The following is an 11,149-nucleotide window of genomic DNA, read 5'->3' as shown; positions in this document are numbered from 1 at the left end:
TCAGGGTGCGTGTCCCGGGCTAGGTCGCGGCCAGGGCCCGGCGTGCGACCAGCAGAGACCCGGCCGGCAGCTGCGGGAGCGGAGGGAAGGAGGCGGGAGGGAGGTGGGAGGGGGAGGAGGAAGAGGCGGCGGCGTTTCTCAGCCGGCTCTGCGTGCGGAAGAGTTTTCCGCGCCTGCAGCCGGCCTCCCGCAGGAGCGGAGGAACCAGCGCAGCGGCGGCCGGAGATTGGCGGCCGCGTAGCTCCGAGACCCGCGCCCCGGCGGCGGCGGCAGCGAGAGCAGCGCCTCCCGCCGCCGCCCGGGAGGAGCTCGCCGCGCCCGCTCCCGCTCCCGCTTTGGCTTCCAGCGGCCGCGGCGGCGGGAGGCGCGTCTCCCCGGCCCAGTCCTCTCCCGGCCCCGCGGGGCCGTCCCGGCCAGCTCCGAGGTAAGGGGCTGCGCCTGGAGATGCGGGAGGCCCGGGGCGGGAGGACGTGCGCGTGCGGTCGCGGGACTTGGTCACCTGCTCGCCGGCGCGGTGGACGCGCAGGGCCGGGAGGGGCGCTCGGCGCGGGGTCGGAGGCGCAGGGAGGTGGCCCCCTCCCTCCGCCGGGTCCCGCCGGCCAGACATCCAGCCCTGCAGGACTGCAGCAGCTGCCGGGCTGGTGGGCTCCGCGTACGTGCTGCGGTAGGAGGCAGGGGACGAGGTACCCCGAACCTCAGGATTTGGGGGTGCTCAAGGGGTACCGTCGGTGTGGATGGAGGCCGTGCGCTGGGCAGCAGTCTTGAGGGTGACCCATTGGCCTCCCTGGGCCCCCCGAGGCGTGGGGGAGCCGGGGACCCCGGTGGAGCGGGGCGTGCGAGCCCTGGGCCTCCGGTCTCTCGGGGTCCGTCAGTCGGAATTAGTTCCGAGCCAGATTGGGTGCCGAGTCTGCCTCCTGGACGCTTAGAGGGCGCGTAGCCTGGCTCCTCGCCTCTCCTTGCTTGCCACCCGGAGCTCCCAGGTTGGATGCCAGCGTGTCGTTTTGTTGGGAGGTGTACCCCCTCCCCGAGCGAAGAAGGAGGTGCACCTTTGACCTTCCTAAAGAGCCGCTCGGGGTCGGTAACCAGCGGGTAGAGACAGGTACCAAGCGGCTAAATTCAAACCCAGCTGGGCTCCCCAGCCTGCCACTCCTTAACTGCTCAAGGTAAGAAAGTTTGTTTTCAGCCCTGTGATTCATAAATAATTAGTAACCAGTGTTGTTGATGAAGCAAGATGGAAACCTTAAAAATACACGCAGTTCCAGAAAGTCTAAAAACTCCCAAGGTTGTGTCCCTGAGGCTTTTCGTTCCCAAGTTAAACGGCCTGGAATTCAACAGGTGTTGGAAGGGGTCCCAGAGGGGAGAGATCCCCGAGTTTCGGCTTTAATACCTGCAGCTTTGGTATCTGGCCCCAAATTCATTAAATTGGTGGGCCTGTTTCTTTACTGGTGAAATACTGAATAGTTCTTAAATTAACTTAGAGATGAACTGGTCATTCCTGATCATTTAAAACCCTAACCTTCCTTTTCTTAATAGGAGTGTTTTTTTCTCTTTTGAACTTCCAAGATAATTAGCTGTAAAGAAGTTCCTGGCCAAGTTCAACCGTCCACACCTCTATCTCACCCTAACTTAGTCCCTGACCAGTGAACTGACCAGCTAATTCTGGCTTGCATTAAAACAGAGCTGCCCTCCCTCCTTGGGAGGCGTCAGTTCAACATTCAAGGACAAGTACTAACTCTATCTTTCTGCCACTAAGATTTCCTTACAGGAAACGTTTGCCCTAGATAACCCCAAGGTGTATTTTAAAATAACCCTCAAATAAATATAATGTTTACAAGAGTTATTCTGATTTGGGCCACTATTTTGCAAAAGCAGGGGGGAAAAAAATCAGTGCTTCTTACACAGCTAAACCAGGACCCACAGAAGTGTTGGTATCTCAGCAGTCTGCTTAAAGATTTAGTTAAAAATAAAGTGTGCAACATAAAGACATGCAATAATTGTCTTCCATCTCACAGAGAGATGTGGAGTGTGGCTAAGAAGAATTGTAAATGTGCTGCTTTTAGACATTTTCCTCTTGGAAATGGATGCCTCTATTTATTTGCTGATCTGTCCCACTGTTCACAAGTGTAAAATTGGTTTTATTATCATTACTCCCCAGAGTGACTCCCGTGGAGGCGAAAGAAGGGAACACATTCTGGAGGAAATATGTTATTAATAAAACATTACATCCCAAAGAGTTAAACAAGCCAAGAAAAGAACCAAGTGAGGCTTTACTAATTAGTATTGGTGAAAAAATTTCCTGATAGAGTGTTCAGATGGTGACTAAAGAATTCATCTTTATGTAGAAAATAACAATTCTTTTAAGCTCATTTTAAGCTTCTTTTTAAGAGTTCGGGCCTTTTTTTTTTCTTTCCAGTTCCTGGCTGTTTAATAATGAAAATGATAAAAACAATGAAAATGGTAAAAAGTGACCCACATCATCTGATGTGTGTTTTTATGAAGTTGACTTTATCTCTCCTTCATCTCTCTCTCTCCCCCTTTTTTTTTTTTTGAACAATCTTTCTTAACTCTTGGTAATCTTTATAGCTGGCAATTAAAAGTGCCACTTGTTTCTAGGTTACAAATTCAAAATTAATGCTTTTTTTCAGATTACAATAATAATGCATGCATATACTTTTTATATTACCATCTCTATATGTTAATTTTTTCAAAGTGTTGCTTTTGAACCTTAAGAATCCAAAGAATGAAATCATTTTTCTTGATTTTTAAAACAAGTATGTATTTTGCTCTTTACATGAAATGCCAGTTTTTCCATTGTGATCCGGACACCGATTGTTCCATGCCTATCCCAAGCACACGGAGACCTCTCTTGCCAGAGAGGTCAGATTGGGAGCTATTGAAAATAGCCCAGTGACTCACTATTCTTGGCTGCTTTACGCCAGCAGTTTAATTGGCTGCATCATAGAAGCATCTAATTGAGTTTCATATTTAAATAGTGGAAATGATACTTGATGCATTATTTGCTTACAGAAGCGTTCGATTAGCATGTTCCCGGTCTTCATTCAGGGACTGCTACCTTCATATTTCCCACAGCATCTCACCCTATGAGGCCTTGTTCATAATAGATGCTCAGTAAATAAATTTAGGTAATAAGCTGAATTGCCGATGACAGTTATCCAAAGGTTAGACATTTCTGAATGCTAATGGGGTACTTAACTATGAGTAATTCTAGTTGAAATCTGGTGATGATTAATAGTACCTTAGAGCACTAAATAAACTTATTAAATGTGAACACATGTTTAAAAGGGGAATTTTTCTAATGCAGTCTTGAGCTTAGGCACTACTGTTTCTCACCTGAATCCTTTGAGATTGGGGACCACTTGGCATTTTAAGCAAACTAATCCATTAGAGAACGTTCCCCCCAGAGACCACTTGAACTTCTTCAGGTCATAAAACAATATGTGGTGTCCATTTGATGACTCAGAATAGAAATGAGAGTTTATCTCCTACACTGGTGTGAAAAAAAAAACAGTGTATTAAAGAAGGTGGAGGGCACTGACCATCCTGTCTCAAACTGTGCAATGCAAGCGATGCCTGGAGGCCTGGTTAGATGCTGACTCAGCCGGTCTGGACTGGGACCCCAGATTATGCATCTCTGACAAGCTCTCAGGTGCCTCTGATGCCTTTACACACTGGCAAGGTTCTGGAATACACTTAATTCAAGCCAGCATATGTTTCCTGGGCATCTACTATGTAGTAGACCCAGGCAATAGAAAAATAAAGATGCCCCTGCTTTCAAGGAGCTACAGTTGAAGAAGGGAAGGAGAGATTCTTTCTAGACTGAAAACAAGGTCCTGGAATGCCACCCTGCAGGGCGGTGGCCAGGGAGGGGCCAGGAAAGGGGATTTTCTGGTCGGACTCCCACATTGCTGACCATGACCTCTAGTCTTCTTCAACTGGAAAGCTTTGTGACTCGGCAGGAACTAAAACGTAGATGTTGAAATCAGACTGACCTGGAGTAGCCTTCCTGCTCAGGTACTGGGTGACTGGAGCAACTTTTGTAACCTCTCTGAGCCTCAGAAAAAATAGTATGAATAATGCTTACCTCATGGTATTTGTAGGGTTACCAGCAGAGGACACATGTTGGGCATCACAAAAGTGACAGCTTTTATTACTGTGGATGAGGGACAAGAGGCTGGTAGGCAAGGAAAAAGAAGAGGGTCCCAAAATATTTTTCTGAGTTGTTCACCAATTAGAGATTCAATTTGGTTAACCAGCAAACCTGGGAGAACAGGACTAGGGCTGGAGGGCGGGCAGCTGTGGACATAAATCAGATGCAAAACAGAATTATCAGGAGCACATACATCTCCACTCTTCTATGTGCCCTGGTTTCTGGTTAGCCTTGGCGATAGCCCTCTTGGCTATGCATTTACCTGAGGCTGTTCCTGGTTCTTATCCTGTAGGTTCTGTGGATCAAGGCTGACTGGTGGTTGTGGCAATCGGGCACCAAAAAATCTGGTGCGAAGGGCAGGTCAGGCACCTCTCCTCTCTGAGGGGCATTGCTGCATTCCCTGGGAGGGCACTTGTAAGGATTAAGGCCTTCATTCAGTCCTTTCCACTTTAGTATGAGTTACCTGAAATGCATGCTGGGCATGTCAGAACGCACTAGGGAGATGTTTTGTACTTCATGCTCTGAGATGATTGCTTCCTGCTGACTTCTGGGGAAGATGGGTGTTCCAAGTCAGTGGTCCCCTTCATCCTGATCTTAGGAGGGCTACTCTGGGCGGCTCTCAAAATACTTCAATCAACATTCTCCACTTTTATATATATATGTATATATAAAATAGAACTATATATTTTTATATTTTACAGTTCCATACATTTTTAGAGTTCCATTTACTATATATACAAGCATACAGAGAGAGAGAGAGAGAGAGAGAGAGAGAGAGAGAGAGAAAATTCATTTATTATTATTTACAAAGGAGATTTATCTACTGCCACCCCTGCCCCATGCCCCCCTCCTCCCCCAAATAAACCTTGAAAGCCAAGTTGTAAGAGAATGGCCAGGGCAGGCCTGGGGCAGGGGGGTCGTGAGCGGTAACAAGGGAGAGAAAGGGGGCAGTGAGCATGGAGCCCCCAGAATGGAGCTCAGAGCAGTGCTGGGTCAGAGTGTGGGAGGTTAAACCCAGGGACCCAACTCTATGGCCTTTGCTGCTTTACCGAAAGCCTTGGAGGATCATGTTCTCCAGTCACTGAGAATCATTCTGGCTTCCAGTGGGCATGCGCCAATTGACAGAAAGACAGGTGACACAGCTGAGTGGCGAGTCACCGCTCTTCTGAACCAAAAATGGCGCTGCCCAATTTCATGCGGAATATTTTTGCCCCTTGAAAGTCGAAATATTAAGTACTGTAGAATATTTTTTTAATTTTTTTTTCTGTTGTAGAAGTAGAGTTAATTTTTGGAAAATGTAGAAAAGAATAAAGAAAATGAATATTACCCACAATCTCAAGGTATATTTCCCTTCTATCCTTTTTCTGTTTGTTCTAATGTTTTTTGTTAGATTTTAAAAAATATAATCTTATAAGAATTTCAAATAATTCAGAACCATTTCTAATAAAATAAAAAGATCCCCCTCGGCCTCTGTGGGCTACCCAACAGTCAACCCACCCTTTTTCTGCCTGGCAGAAACCTGATTTTGTTCAGAAGTCTACCCTGCTCCATATCTCAGGGTAAGTCCTGATTGGTCAAGCAACCCTGGTGGGCCATCTGCCCTTGCCAGTGATTGGCTCAGGTGAGCATGTGGACCTTCCCCTGGCCAATAAAACATGAGAATGGGATACTGGGCAGCTTCCCTGGCGCTTAAAAGGAGGTGAGGGACCCAAGCAGCCCTTTTCTTATCCTGGACATATCATGCCGATGAGTGGGGCACCAGAGCAGGCAGGACCAGGTCTCAGCTGACCTGCTGAAGAATGCAGAGGTGAATAATGGGGCCTCCACAGTGCCCCTGACCTTCTGAACTACCCAAGGAGAAGTCTCTGCTTTGGGATATTTGTGACATCCTGAAACCTTCCTGGCCACTTAAAGCAGGTCAAGTTAGGTTTTCCATTAGTTGTACCCCAAAGCACCCTAATGGATGACTTCCACAGCTCTCTACGCTTCTCTGGAGGTATTTACTAGTAACCATGGGGGTGTATTCTACTCATTTTTTGGTGCTTTTACATATAGAGACCTTTATATGTATGTTTTCTTTTTAAAGCAACTGAACTCACTGTATGCATATTCTTTAGTGACTTTTTTTAATGGCATGAAATTTTTTTTTGGTCATTTCTTATATCCACTTCATTCTTTTTAAAAGCTACATAGTAATATTCATAAGTACCACTGACACATTACTTATCTAACCCATGCCCCATTGTGAAACATTTATTGTGCTTTGTTTCCACTTCTCTATTATTACAATGTTTGTATTACCTTCCTGGTCTGTATATGTTTGGGTACATTTCAAGTTTTTCTCAACCAGGGGTTGCTAGGAGGGGATTTCTGGGTAAAGAGGCATATCTGTTTGCAGTATTGACAGATGCTGTCAAATTGATGAGTAAAAGAGCTATGCCCATGTCTTTTCCCACCCACAGCATGTGAGAGTGTCTTGGCTCCATGTCTTCACCAACACTACATATTATCAGTCTTTTCCATTTTTCTATGCCTTTCACATGCTTGAGGTAATACCATTTGTTGTTTTCTATTCTGGTGGTTTGCCTTATCCTGACTATAAGCATTTCCCTATGTCATTAAACGTTCCATGTAAACATAATTTTAATGGCTACATAATAGTCCATGGTGATCGTTTTTGGACTGTTTTGGTGGTTTGTGAGCATGCCAAAGGCTATTTGAAATCTAGCCTCTGTGAAAACTGAGTAGCCTCAATCAAGCTTGCAGGAATTTTGAAAGACTCCTGCAAATGGTGTTAGGAGACACACCCCTACAGTGATCTGTGTCCAAAAAAACTCTGAGGAGACAGCCTTCCAGATCCTTCTCAATCCAGTCAGATGGCAGGCTGCCCCCAGCATTTCTTAGAACCTTGGTTGCTTCCGAGACCCATAGAGTTCACACCCTGCCAGACATTCATTCTCTGAATATATAGGAAATACTTTGTGTATTGCATGATGCATAGCTAAACTTAGTGAGTTTGTGTGTTCTTTGAAATTTCCCAGTTCTGCTAGAGAAGACAGGAAAGCAAATGGGATGGATAAAACTCCTAAGAAATGTTAATTACCCTTTAGGGGCATGTACACTTGAAAAGCACCACTCACAGTGCCTGGGCCTCCAGATTACCCTTCTATTTCCCTACTCCTAAATATTAGTGCATGGCACTGGGACACTAGTCACACGATGTCCTCCCACATGAAAGAAAAAAGGCCAAAGGACAAAAGAAAGAAACTTCTTGGAGGAAACAGGACCACTCAAAAAAAAAAAAAAACCCTAAAAACAAAAACAACTATCAGTAGGCTTCCTGGGGGACATCATGAAGTATGTGATAAACCTTAGCTTTTTGGTCTTTGTATGTGTACAGAGCATTCCAAATATATGCTAACATGCATAGAATCATTAGTCATTAAACTACATGCAATAACATGACAGGTCACAGAGGACACTTGGAGACCACCAAGAAATAAGAAAGACCTCCATTTTTAATACATTTTTATGAATGCCTATATGTTGGCATATAAACAGGAATATTTTTTTTCTCTCCTTAATTTAGAGAAAACCATCTAATGGTTCAAGGAAGTCCCCAGGGACAGGATTATTCCATTCAGAGCCTGGTGTTTAATCATTGGTCCTGCTTGTGGGCCTACTGTCCTTTGGGGGTAATTTTACTAATAGCCCAGAGGGACTCAGATTTGTCGTTAGGGTTATATGGAAAAATCTAGTATTTTCTGTTTCAGAACTGAATGGCTTCGATTTTCCACTGTTCCGTTTTGCAAGGTTAAGGCTTATTTCAAATCAGCAGCATGATAGGTGTACACACCACAGAGCGAACCCTTAGCCGACCTGTTGGCCAGTAAGGGAGAGGGTAGACACTGCCTCCTACTAGAGATTGTTTTGAGGAGGTGGGTTGTGGTGAGGACAGGATGGAACCCATCATACTACCTTGATCCGACGAATCACTTATTGGCCACATCAGCCCTTTTATTTGTGCTGTGTACAAAAGACATGGCCGACAGCATCGTCCCCTATCACTGTACAAGGTGCCCGTTTCCCTGGAGATCTTGATCTAATAAATCTGTGAGGAAAACTTGAAAACCGCAGGTGCGTGCGTGTGTGTGTGTGTGTATGTGTGTGTGTGTGTGGTGATGGGGTGGGGGGGCAGACGTGTTGTGTGGAGTGTTGCCAAGAATGACTGCTCTGTAGTTGTGGAATAGCAGTTCATCTAAAGACCCAAAGGAGATTACTCTTGACCTCCCCAAAGCTTCCTTCCTGGTCAGGCCAGATTTTATGTTTATGGCCTCTCCTCCCTTCCCCTTCACAGCGATTGTCAGGGAGAGGAATTCACTCTGCACATTGGCCTGGCAACACTGTAGAGGTTTTATGACCTCTCCTATAAGAGAACTGGCTTCTCTTTCCAGTCATATGAAACCCTTGGCTGGTAATGACCTCTTGGATTTATGGTTCAGGACAGACTGATTTCATTGAGGTGAGAGGGCTGCTTACCCTTGAGCTGCTTGTGGGACTTTTCCCACAATGTTCCCATGCTCAGCCTCTTGTCTTTCATCTCCCTACCCGGAGAGTTGTTGAGGTAGCCTCGCTTCGCCTGGTCCCAGGATCATGGAAGCACCTGTCACACTCCCTCTTCTGAAATCTACAACTCACTCCCACACACCAGGTTTACCGACGGGGTGGTAGCTCATTTAAAAAAAAAACCAAAAAAAAAACACACCTGTGTCCTTTGACTGTCTTCTTTACTTTTCATTTGATCAAGACAGGCCCCACTTTTGAGACTGTGTCCAGAGGGAGAACATAGGGCCCTTCGATTTAGGGTTCAAGATGGCCTTGATGAATACAGACACCTCCCCTGCAACGCACATGTCATCCCTGACTTGGCCACTGTCTCAGGTTGGCAGCCTCTAAGCCGTTTTCACCTTTTTGTCATCATTCACCCCCCAGCAAGCTGACTCTTAGCTCCCAGATCCCCGAGTCCTTTTCTTGTTGTCCTGTGAGCAATGGGACACTTCCTGGCCAGACTCCACTCTCTAACAGTTCAGTCGGACAGAATCATCACCCTGGTCAACCTGTGTGCCTGTCACTCTCAGGCTGGGTGTGAGAGCCCCCCTGTACCCCCAGAGCTTCATGCTGGGCAGGCACGTTAGGCCTTCCAAGTGTTCTGTGGAAGGAATGAGAGAGGAACCTATACAGGCCCCTGGGTACCAAATGACAGATGTGATCCACCTAACAGTGTCTAAGGCAACGCGACAGCAACCTGCTTCCTTCACACTGAGCAACTTGTATCTGCCTCCCCCCCCCCGGGGGGGAGACAGTTCCTCAGTCAGTCATTGTCCCCTGCTCCAAGCAGTGGCCTGGAAGGTGTTTCCTGGCTGTATCTGCCCTCCTCAGCTAAGGCCTGCAGCATGGCCACACACTCCAGGGGCTCCGTTCCCCCTGTGCTCCACGAACATAGCCATGTCTGGGCAGGGACAGGGCGGGCTCCAGTATGTGCCCCATTTATTGGGACTTGTGCTGTTGGGAATATATGGAGTTACACGGTGGGAGTGGCTTGTCACTCTTTTGTCTCTATGTTGGGTTTCTCCTTTCTTTTTCTCCCGTGCCTGGACTGGCAGCATTCTCTAAATACACACCAACAATGTCACTGCTAGCCAGCTTCAGAGACCTGCATTGGCCGCTTTCTGCCCAAGCCCTGGGGAATAGTGGAGGCTTCTAATGAAGGAGATACCATGCTTGAGATGGGGCGGGGGGTGGGGGGAAGAATACTTCCTTTTGTGTTCCTAGTTTCTATGAAGTTGTGCTGGGTTTGTATGACATAGCTGTTCAAAGTGGTCAGCGGTCCAGCCTCTACGTACAAAATCCCCTGTCCCTGTCCTGCCATGTGTCCGAGAATGGCTCTCTATTAAGCAGCAGAGGCTCCATCCCCCAACTCGTGCTTCTTGGGAGCTATCATTAGACTGAACGTCCACGAGGCTGCATTCGTGTTTCTGGCAGCTTGGGTTTAGCAGCTCGTGCATCTATTACAACCTGTGGATGTGCGATGCCTATAAAACATGCTGATCTGTGACCTGACTTTATATCACAGCACAGGAGGGGCCCTCGCTGTATGGGTCAGCAACATTTTGAAATGGTTTCATGAAGATGGCAGAAAGTGTTGACTCCCTGACGAGGTCCCTGTGGCCCAAGCGACCGTGGCAAGTTACACACACCCAAAAGGCCGTCTTTTCCTCTATAGAAGGGAGGGATTAATACTGAAGGGTGAAAATCAAGAGGAGGGAATGTTGACAAGTTCCACAGAAATGAAAAGCCATGGTGTTGTCCTTACTGCTTGCTGCTGTGATGAGTTCATCACCTGAACGCCTCTCCATTGAGGTACATTGCCAGCCTCACGGAGATTTCTTTTTGAATGAAGTACTAGGTCGCTTTAGACAAGGTGCGTTGTAGCAATTAGAAGCACAGTATACCCCAGTGTTCTCTTGAAAGCTGACGTCATGGGAAAAAGTGAAAGACTTAAACTATAGAAGCCAGGCACTTAGAAGGTGCTGGCAGTGGCTCGGGGTTACACAATTTACTTTTGAAAGCTTTTGCCATGTATAAGAACAAAGTATCCTGATAACCTTTTGTGTCTGAAAATTCAAGTCAAATCAAATAGACTCCGTATATTCTCATAGCTTGTGATGGAATGTATGGGGCCTTTTGCCATGATACATGTGACCGGTGCTATTTCTTGTGACCTTTTGTTTTGTTCTAAAGAGGGTGGGTCTGCAGAACTAGAGCCCAGCTCTGACCACCCTGGGAAGATCCTGTTACTTTCCTCTTGTGTCAAAATCCCCTAAAGAACAAGGATCATGTGAATTTCAATGGGACCCAGAGGTTAGTCTTTGGATCACACACACACACACACACACACACACACACACACACACACACACA

The 11,149-nt window shown here is 46.7% G+C and overlaps 1 protein-coding gene across 3 annotated transcripts in view; it reads left to right on the top strand.

Moving 5' to 3' along the window:
- Nucleotides 1-352: 352 nt before the first annotated feature.
- Nucleotides 353-11,149, top strand: part of NPAS2 (neuronal PAS domain protein 2) — a 150,595-nt gene continuing 139,798 nt past the window's right edge. For 2 of the 3 annotated variants that reach the window (XM_019666530.1, XM_019666527.1), the window contains exon 1: nt 353-424. The gene's annotated coding sequence lies outside the window, so the exon portion shown is untranslated. Of the gene's footprint in view, nt 425-510; nt 1,164-11,149 lie in introns of those variants that run through there. The other variant, XM_019666529.1, reaches the window with a different exon arrangement.

The sequence above is a fragment of the Hipposideros armiger genome, unplaced genomic scaffold (genome assembly GCF_001890085.2).
Source record: "Hipposideros armiger isolate ML-2016 unplaced genomic scaffold, ASM189008v1 scaffold_472, whole genome shotgun sequence".
In the NCBI taxonomy this organism is placed as follows: Eukaryota; Metazoa; Chordata; class Mammalia; order Chiroptera; family Hipposideridae; genus Hipposideros; species Hipposideros armiger.
This window is presented reverse-complemented; position numbering and strand designations above follow the sequence as displayed.